Genomic DNA, 11,177 nt, shown 5'->3' with positions numbered 1-11,177 from the left:
TGAGTGAGGTTAGCCTGGCCCAAAAGACCAAAAATCGTATGTTCTCCCTCATATGTGGACATTAGATCAAGGGCAAACACAACAAGGGGATTGGACTTTGAGCACATGATAAAAGCGAGAGCACACAAGGGAGGGGTGAGGATAGGTAAAACACCTAAAAAACTAGCTAGCATTTGTTGCCCTTAACGCAGAGAAACTAAAGCAGATACCTTAAAGCAACTGAGGCCAATAGGAAAAGGGGAACAGGTACTAGAGAAAAGGTTAGATCAAAAAGAATTAACCTAGAAGGTAACACCCACGCACAGGAAATCAATGTGAGTCAATGCCCTGTATAGCTATCCTTATCTCAACCAGCAAAACCCCTTGTTCCTTCCTATTATTGCTTATACTCTCTCTTCAACAAAATTAGAAATAAGGGCAAAATAGTTTCTGCTGGGTATTGAGCGGGGAGGGGTGGGAGAGGGAGGGGGCGGAGTGGGTGGTAAGGGAGGGAGTGGGGGCAGGGGGGAGAAATGAACCAAGCCTTGTATGCACATATGAATAATAAAAGAAAAATGAAAAAAAAATAAGACTTCCTCTTTATAAACAAAAAACTGCTAATGATACCAAGGCAGTATTTGCTGGCAGTGCTGTGGGCATATTGTCAAGAAGCCATTCTACAATGTTGGGCTTTTAAAGTTTGTACTACTATAGAACAGCCAATAAAACAATTTAAGTAAAATAATTTTAAATGGGTGATTTTGTGAGGGTGGGAAATAATTTTTAAAGTCATCACTACCAGAAATTCTTTCCAAAAGATTTGACTAGTAGCAACTTTACATGCTTGTTACTCGTTTTTCATGTGATCTTAAAATTATGAGTGGAGTTTTCGTATGTATTTTCTAAAGTATATATAAAATATATATTGTATTTCCTTAAATTTAAGGTGTTGTTAATATAAGAAATATTGTTATTTTACACACCATGGTAAAACAGAAGATGCTATAAACTGTCTATAATACAGTATTTAAGAAAAAATCACCTTGATAGTAAGCCCCATTCTGATTTCAGAGTTGGTGTGAGCAATGTGTGTCTTAGAATTGATGAAATATGATGTATGCATAACAGGTGAACTGAGTAATGCTACTATTCTATGAAATTAGAGTTTGAAAAACAAATACTTTAGATGGCACATGAGTATATTCATGAAATGAATGTTTATTGAGTGCTTATCATTTATTAGCCACTTACTGTGAAGATGCCTATGAACCTTGCCAATAAGACTTAGATCCCCCAGGAACAGGAGTTTTGCTTTGGGGTTTTCTTAGCAACACTGCTAGGTGTGTCATAGACACTCAGCAGATATTTCCTGAAAAGACTCAGACTAGACATTTTTGTTAGGATAGCCATGATTTCTACCACTTCCTGCATCCCCACCTTTTTGCACTATGACTTTTTTGCTCCTTCCATCAGGAGTGACTTGCTTTATCCAGCAGACTTCTGCCAATAAGCAGTGAAAATGACACCTTGACAATTCTGAGTCAAGGCCTGTGCACATCTGTCCTCTCTTGTGAGATACCCAGATGCCAGGTGAACACCCCCAAGCTACCCTGCTGGAGTATGACAGGCCACATGGAGCAGAATGAAGCTGTTATAGCCAAGGCCATGTTAGGCCAGCTAGCCTGACTCAGAAGCTGTCTGGTGAGGCATGGGCAATCTCAGGCAAGACAAGGCCAGTCTAGCATGGCCCAGACCAGAAGAATCAAATAGTTGACCCAGAGGCTCCTGAGAAATGGAGTCTACATTCTGGGAGCATTTGTTATTTAGCAATAGCCAACTGACATGTCAAGCACCTATGCCACTGTGTGTTGAATGCAGCCTCCTAAAGTTGAGTGGGAGAAATATAGATGTTGGCATGGCTTACTCTGTGTGACAGCTGGGACAGAAGACATACACCTTATTATGCAAGAGAATAAACTTTTTTTTTAAGGTCATGGGTACTTCTCTACAGGAACATATCATTGCAAAATGATTTAGTAGTAAGGATAACTGATTTCAAAATACAAATTATACAACCTAACAGAGGGGATAGCTGCACCTATGGAATGGAGTTGCATCATATGGATGGAAGAGGAACAGCATGGGGAAAGTAAACTGTTCTTACCTATGTGCGTCTCTCCCTCAATTACCTCATTCAGTCTCTACAAGTTTCCACTTTAAGCCGGATATACTGCAACCCTAAGGACTACTTATGCTCTTTATGTTAAATAGTCTCTCTCATTCTAATGCCTTTCTCCTTGCTCATGTCTGTCTTCATTTCTCTGTATGATTAGGCTTCTACTAGAGAGGTGAAGGAAGAGGACCTGTAGTAGAACCAGCCCAGTTCATGGTTAGTAGTTTTGTGAAAGGATTTGTGGAAGAAGTTCATTTCATCTCTCATTTCAGATTTCCATACTGCCTATTCTCTGCTCTCTTAGTAGAGGTCATAAAGAATTGAACATAAAAGCAAACATACTACAGAAAAAAAATTGGGTAACTGTTGAGACATATTTCTGACATACACTCTTGCTTAAAATTTCCAATAGTCAAGATAGAAATGGAAAAGGTTTACTTTTTTCCTCTATAGAAAATCTCTTAACAACAGCTTCTTAGAAACTAGAAGACAAATACTTTTTAAATTATGAGCCCATCGTTCCTGCTTTCTTGCTCCAGTCTGAGGCATCTGAGACATACCCTAGGGGACAGTGAGGTTATTGGTTGGGTGTTCTGCTTTTCCTGGCTTCTCATTTCCAGAATCAAATTGACTTGAATTCAATTGCTAGTTTTGAGTTTTGTTCCTCTGACTTCATGTAGGTGCTCTGGAGTCCTGAAAGTCATGCTACGCTGTTCTCTCCACTGAGGAAAATGTCTGCTGTGTTGAGATGAAAGCTCATCAAAGTTCCTATCTGGCAATGGGTGTTGAGGGGAAGGTAGGCAGAGCCCTTGCCTTTAAAGAATTATGTATCATCTGGCCTAGAGTATACACTCAGTGGAGTGATCTAGCTTGATTAATTGTTTCTTTGATAGTGATATTTGTAGGGTTGCAAGAGAGGGCAGTGCCCTGACAGCTGTCCTGCTGTAGGCTGCCCTGCATGACCCTATATCTTTTCAGGCAGCCCAGTCTACTATGACAAAACTGTATAGCTGTTCTGCTGAGTGTCATATAAACAAGGCTCTGACTGGAGAAGTCTAGAATGCAAATTACATAGGTAACAGCAATGCAGAAATTTATGTATGGTGCTTACCCTTTAGGCAAGGAATTAATTACCTCACTCCTTAGAAACTTAAGGATGAGGAAGAGAGTAGATGACTTGTCCCAGGTGACAGTGTTGCAAGTAATGAAGCCATCACTTGAACCCAGGGAGTCTGAAACTTGAGTTCAGATGATTAAGCTTCATTCCACAGTCTCTCAACACTTAGGTGGCTTCATTCTCTCCATCTTCCACATAGAGAAGTTAGTGAGGCCTAAACAGCAACTACAAAACCAAGTCAAAACAAAACCAGTCCAAATCAACACCAGCATTCTTTATCTTCTCCACCAGATGGCAGTAGCTGCACGTGCTTTTTCTCCCTTTTATTTCCATTGGAGCAGCCACTGAGTAAATAACTGGGTCAGATTGTTTTGTGTTACAATTTAAAGAAATCTAACAGCCTCTCACATTTCAGTATTTTATATTGAATTAAATTCAGGAAATCAGTTAAGGTGACATGAGCTGTCTGCAAAGCAAAACAATGACTTCTCCTTTCTTCCCATTAGAAGGCAAGGCTCCCCCAAGGTGCTCGATGAGGGCATTTGTGTGCAGGCACACACACATTCCACCTCACGGTCACCATCCCGTCCTGTCCACACACCACTGCGTGCATGCACACACACACCCCACATATATTCACTGCACCCCCCCACATACACATGCACATGTACACCACATATAGTCATACACCACACACATCCAACCCCCCTCAACATATACATCCACCCTACACACATCCCCCAACATACCTTGACACAGAACACACATCTAACACACACATCACACATACCCACATACACAAATACACACACACATATACATATATATATATATATACACACACACATACACACCAGCTTCCTCCTCCCTCCCCGCCCCCACATTCCAAGGGAAAGAATTCCTTCCTTAGAAATCCTTAAAACCTCCTGAGACTACAAGGTAAGTATAAAAGTTTTTCTGTAACTATCTCATTAGTTTCATCAGCTAATTTCCTTTATGACAGTATTGTAAATTATTGTCTTTAAAAAAGAACTGCATTCTAGGACCTCCAGAGCCTTTAAAAAAATCTTTCTTTCCCCAAATTCACTGAAAAAAATAGAGCTATTCTTTCTATCTTACACAGTCATAAGCTTATGCCATCTTTCTCAGTTACTTTATTGGTGTTTCCCTTGTGTCTACTCTTCTACTCACATTTCCCAGGGATCCCTCAAAGTAGCTGTCCACATCTCACTGTAAAATACACGTGCCACAAAGCTTTAACAGCAGTAAACTCATGATCTAACTTCAAATGTCTTCATAGAAGCAGAACTTTTAACTTTAAATGTTTTCTCCATCAAAGAAAGCACTTTCTTTGCTGCTTTTGTAATTATATGGTCAAGGTAGAAAAGGTGACATTATACAAAATAATTTTCAAGGTCATATTACACCATGCACAATGAATTTAGCCACATGTTAAATCTTTAGCCATGGGGGAGTGGCTTTCCTGGGTTCGATGACACTGTGTTACCTTTCCAGTAAGTTATATCAAAATATCCACTGGCATTCTTCTGTTTGTCCCATTCCTTCAAATAAAGAAATTTCATACCCCCATCAAGCCTTTATCTTATCAAAGAAATTTTATACCATTTAAATTGAGGTAACTTTTACTCCCCAACTTTTTGCTCCTATGAGACTGTCTTTGATATTATAATGGATATTAATAAGGAAACAATGTACATTTTGGTGAAAATTGCTCTCTGGTCAATTTTTTAGGAATCTATTGCATAATATGGGTGTGATTTATGGTTCACGAGATAAATCTGCTTCTCAAAACCTCAGCTGCTGCTTCATAAAGCGAAGTATTGGCAGTTATGATAGGCTTTTTAGATACATATATAGTTTTGACTCAGGGGAGTTCTGAGTACTGTTAATGCAGATAATATCTTCATTCCATCTCTATCAATATCCAGTTTATTTATTAAAATCCTTTGAAGTTTTGTTCTGCAACTTAGGAAAGAGAAAGACATTTATTAGGGGGAAGAAAATCTGGAAGAAAAAGGAAAAAAGAAAGGAGTGGATAATCTGCATTTATCTTCCTGGCTTATATTTCAGTTTCTATAAATAGAGGAATGAAGATAAGAAGTAATGGAATTATTTCACATAGGAGAATTCCCATTCAGACAAGGGGTGATCTCAGAAGTTCATAGAACATTCCAAAAGAGACTTTGGGATTGTCTTGGTAAAACAATGTGCCACAGAACTAGGAAGAAAGTCATTCTCTCCCATCCTGCAAGGAACCCAACATTGTTCTGACAGCTTGGTTGGTATGTTGGGCTCCCAGGAGGGTCCTGCGTGACCATTGGATTCTCCTGGTGGGCAGTGGCAGTACTGGAGCTCTCTGGCCCAGGTAGCTACATGTGTGGTAGGCAAGGAAAAAAGGAGAGCCAGAGGCTAAACAGGGTGAGTGCCTTAGACTGACTGTAGCAAACAGACTGATGTATGATGGGTACAAGGGCATCTCTTCAGGAACTGTCAGGAATGACAAGAAAGGTTCAAAAATGTCAGTGTCTGGAAGTCAGAAAAACAAACTTAATCTACTATGATATTAAAAAAAAAATCAAATCTCTCTCTGCTATAGTTTGGATCTGTAATGTCTCCCAAAGGCCTATGCTTTCCAATCCTGTGATTCATTTGGGAGGTGGTTGAATCTTAGGCAATGGGACCTAGAGAAACGAAGTTAGGTCATTGGAGGCATGCCCTTGAATGGGATGTTGGAATCCTGGCCTGTTCCTCTCTCTCTGTTTCCTGGCTACCCTGAGGTGAATAATCTTCATCTGCTTCAGGGTCCCAAGATGATGCAAGATGATGTTCTGTATTACCACAGGCCCAAAGCAGCAGTGCTATGGACTGAAACTGTGAGCCCAAACAAACCTTTCCCCCTTATAAGTCAATTATACATGTATTAGTCACAGTGATCGAAAACTAGCACACACACACACTCTCTATATATCTATGTATGTGTGTATATACATGTGTCAGTAACTTAAAGTGAACTATGTTCTGAGAATTGCCTCATTAGATGATTTTTATAATTGTGGGAACATTGTGGAATGTACTCACACAAACAAAGATGACTATAGTGTCATTTGGCAGTATAACCTTATAGGACCACTGTAATATATGCAACCTGTCATTGATCAAAATGTGCATCATGAGAGTGTGTGTAATAGGCTCATGCCTGTAGCTTGACTGTTCACTTCTAGAAGTTCCTTGGATATACATGCACACATACACACACACAGAATATGTGTACAGTAGTCACAGGCTGAGGAGGCTGGACTCTTTGGGCAACATCTATCTGTGTAACCGCCAGCTTCAGTGGCAATGAAGGGCACAAACAGAGCAGGTGGAAATGGATAATAGCCACTTCTGGAGGAAATGGGTAGGACATGGATTCCATACTAGATTCTATATCCCAACTGCATTGAATTTGGGTGGGAAGGAGAAGGGGTATAGACACAGGGAGAAGGGCTAAGGAGAGTTTTTTAAAAACCCACACCCATAGCTTAACTTCACTTACAGAAGTTTCTTGGGCATTGATCAGGGTTAATGGGGGAACTTGGCTCACTCCTTCTGAAAAGCACATGTTAGTTTTCACACTGGCCTGTCACATGTCTGAAGCCACATAAGAGCTGAGACAGGAAATAAAAGGTGATAAAACCACATTCCCAACTCCTGCTATTCTCTACACATCTGTGGGCTTCTCCACACAGGCTGACTTCAAGAGAAGCTCTGTGCAAGCAGAACCACCCAGGGGCCTGGCCTCTCACCCCTCATCATATTCTGAGGTGGGCAACACCAGCTTTTGAATCAGGAAGCAATTTAAAAATCCGTCATGTTTTGATCCCTCAGGCCTGGTTTCATCTGATTAATAAGCTGTGCTTTCCAGGCCCTGCCCATTGCCTCCCTTGGGCAGCTTTTCTCCCCACCCCCTCCTCCAAGTGTCTGCCGCAGTATCCTCCTTTCCCTTTTGAGCACATCCAGCAAGAGGAATCAGCAGCCTTACCCAGAAGGACCAGCCCAGTGTCGGCTGACCTTGCCAGGAGGAATTTCTCTCTACAGCTTGAATTTCCTTCCTGTCTACCTTCGGGCCTTCACTGCTGGCCACACTCCCCTTTGACCACCCTGAATAAATCTTCCCTGCATCCCTGACAGCTGCTGATTTGGCTTCTTTCTTACTTTTTTTTTAATTGAAAGTAAACCTTCAAAGCGGCCCTGCCACCTGAGTAGCTCTGCTGAGTACCACAGCTGGGCAAGGGAACCTCAAACAGAAGCGGGGCATTTCACCCGGTCCCCTCCCACTTGGAGCAGGAACCACTGGCTTTGTGGGCAGCCAGGAACACTTAGCTTTCAATTTAGCTTTTGCATTAGAAGAACAGAATATGGATTTGGGTAAAGTAGAGTGGAGAGAGAATGGGGGGGGAAGACATTTGTGTAGAGAAGTGTGAGTTTCCAGACATTATGCCAGTTTAATTTATTTATAAGCTAAATCTCATGGTAACTTTGGGCTGCCTGATTCAATTTATACTATTGGGGTATTTTGCAGAAGGAAATACATTTAAAAAAATCACATTCAAATTTAACAATAGGTTTTTTTTTTAATTTTAATTTTATTTTTGAACTAGCATGGATTATGATACTAGAGAGTTTTATTGTGTTAATTCCATAAATGTATATAATACACTTTGAACAAATTTACTCCTACCCCATTTCAAACAATGTTTGATGGGTTTCATCATGCTCTGTGTGTGTGATACCTCAATCCTCTTCCTAATAATCAGTCTTTAACACAAGGAAGCAGAAATGTATAGGTTTACAAAGTTAGGAGTTGAGATCTTAGATTTTGTTGTAGAGTCTATTTCTTCCCTACGCTTTTTTTTTTAATTAGAAGCTTAAAAGTATTTAGAAAAATTGAAAAAAATAATATAACAAATATTTTCATATCTACCACCTGGATGCAGCAATAGTTCATGTTTTCCATATTTGTCTTATTTTTATTTCTATCTCTATGTGTATATCATATTCTGTGTGAGTCAAGCAAGAAGATGGAGGAAGCTCAGCCATGTGGAAGGAAACATGTTTGGGATGAAAGAGTACCCACTGTATGAATTCTTGAAGATGAGGGGGAAAAAAGAGGACAAAACCAGCAAAAACAAAATGAAAACTGTAAGAGAAGTCTTTACTCTGATTTACTTAGCAATTTCTACTTTTTTCCACATAACATTTTCTTTTTGAAGAAATTAGGTGAGTTGTGTTTGTAGAATGCTTTCCATTCTGCATTTGTCTGATTAGTTCATTTCATTTGATTCTTCCCATCTGGGAGTCTGTGAGAGCACTGAAGTAATTTTCTTACGGCACCCATTGTATATAATGGATTATCTTCTGGCCCTGCATCTACAATGGTACTAGTTGTGTTTTGTTCTTGGAAGAATTGAGTAAACTATCACTGAATGCATTTTCTGTGGATCTGTGGTTCCATTGTTGAACTCCATTTGAGAAAGTCTAACTGAAAGATAGATCCTAAGGCTTTATTACAGTCATCATCTGGAGTAACCAGACTATCTTCCAGGTGGTACCCTTTCCTTCCTACTGCATCACTCTAGGGAGCATTTGATGTCAGAGTGTTACACTGTCAGTGATATGGATACGGAGTTTGATCATTTGGTTAAAGTGGTGACCACCAGACCTATTGCTCTCAATGACCACACTTTCTGAAGTTAGAAATAGTACCAGTTTGTTTAAAAAAAATTATAGGGGATAAAGGGAATATAATAGAGGGGGTGAACTTGTTCAAATTACATTGTGCACATATATGGAATCACCACAATGAAACTCTCCTTATACTATCAATGTATGCTAATAAAAATATTGTGGTAAAATACACATTTATTGTAGTAATCATTTCTGAGTGTATAATTGAGTGGCATTAACTACATTTACATTGTTGTGTGACCATAACCTCCATCCATCTTCAGCACTCCAGTTACTTTTGATAACAGGAAATACATCTTCTTAACAAGTACAGTTTTCTGTTTAGAATCAGTTTTCTGATTCTAAATCATCTCAGCATTGTATATGATGACGATAATTTAAAGAATGAATTCATGTGCTATAAAGATAGGTTTCCTAAGAGACTGTAAAGAATGACAGTCTACAGTTTGCCAAGGAGTCTGGGACTGCTCTCGTTCTTATCAGAGCTGGTTCCAGCCCCCTGGAACTTCAATTACTCATCAGTCAGCAAGAAGATGGGGAATATTTAGGGAGGAATGAGCAATTATTAAAAAGGGCCAAGAGAGCAAGTTTTCAAAGCTCGAATACTCCAGAAAAACCATTTTATATCTAAGCAGGCCCACTGGAGTTAGCACACATAGCTGCACCTGGCCCCCACCTGGACATAATTAGTTTCCCTGAGCTCAAAGCAAAGCAAACACTGAAGAAAATGATGTCAAAAAACTGAACAATCTGTCATGATCCAGGTTGCACAATTAAAGCAGTGTGCTTTCTGTAAGAATTATGTAATGCATTTGACAGGGTATTTAGATCCCCAGGACTGAAAAACCATCTGGTTATGTTCTATTTCACAACTATGATGTCTGTTTCTTCAGTCGTATTGTGTGCTTTGTGATTGGAATCATAGGAAGAAAAGATGAGATGCTTTTAGTTGATTTGTAAGATCTTTTGTTTTCTTGAAACTTAAAATGTTCTGTGGATAAGGACTTTTAATGCCAATTCTGAGCAAGCAGAACTCTCAGTGATGAGAATAGAAATATAAAGTAGCCAAAGCTGGGTGGATAAATCAATCAGAGCTGCACAGTAGTTAGCATAGCATGAAACAAGTGGGAAAATGAATTCTGTAGACATATGTGAGTCATCCCCATCTCTCTTTTCCTGGACCCAGGACTCCCAGAATCTCATCCGTCTTATCAGATACCAAAGTCCTCTTGCAATAAATGTCCAAATTGAAACTTGGCAAGTGATTCCAGCACCTGAGAATTTCAATGCATATTAAGTCAGTACTTATTAACCAACCAACCAACCAACCAACCAACCAACCAATTATGAGGGTGCCTAGTAGTCTTAGCTTATTGGGAGGTCACACAGGAAGAACTAGAAATAATAGATGAATTAATCAAGAAAGATATATTCACAATCAACAATGAGGGGAGAGCATTAATTATTAGAGTTCATTGAGGTGCAGCAGAGTGGATCAGAGTTGTCTTGATGATGACTGGCAATTACTTCTCCTCTTCCAGACAGTGTGCCTCACCATCACCTTCTCCATGCATTAATTCCAGTCATTGTTTACTGTCTGCCTCTGGACTCTGTGTTCCTGAAGGATAAGGTTCTGATTCCAGGAACATTTAATAGGTGCCTGTTAATTCCCAGCACCTAGCTAAGTGCTTTCACAGGTCCTTATTCACAACTCTGGGAAATAAGCTTATCTCTAGTTCAGAGATGAGGAGGATATGTCCCAGAGAGAACATGGACTTGGTACAAGGCCAAGTCATGAGCTAGCCAGGTGCCTGTGATTTATTGAGGAAGCCCTTGGAAAACTAAATGGAGTAAAGGAAGCTAGAGCGTTATGGGAAGAAGCTGAGCAAAGTGTGAGCTCAAGTCACGTTTTGGACCACAGAACATGGAAGGTTGAAGACAGAGAGGTTCTCTAGAACCAAAATCTGACTGAAAAGTTTTCCCTCTAAGGCAAGGGAGTCAGGCCTTTGTATCACAGAATCAGTCAGTCGTCAGCAATGGGGGAGGAATGTGGGTCAATTCCAGTGGGCTCTATTGCCTCCAGCCTCCAAGAAGCTGCTGTCAGCCTGAGCAAGACTTCTGAAAAGGTCATAGGTGAGAGGATCTGGCTTAGGGACC

The sequence above is a fragment of the Castor canadensis genome, chromosome 4 (genome assembly GCF_047511655.1).
Source record: "Castor canadensis chromosome 4, mCasCan1.hap1v2, whole genome shotgun sequence".
In the NCBI taxonomy this organism is placed as follows: domain Eukaryota; kingdom Metazoa; phylum Chordata; class Mammalia; order Rodentia; family Castoridae; genus Castor; species Castor canadensis.
Note: the sequence above shows the minus strand (reverse complement) of the source record.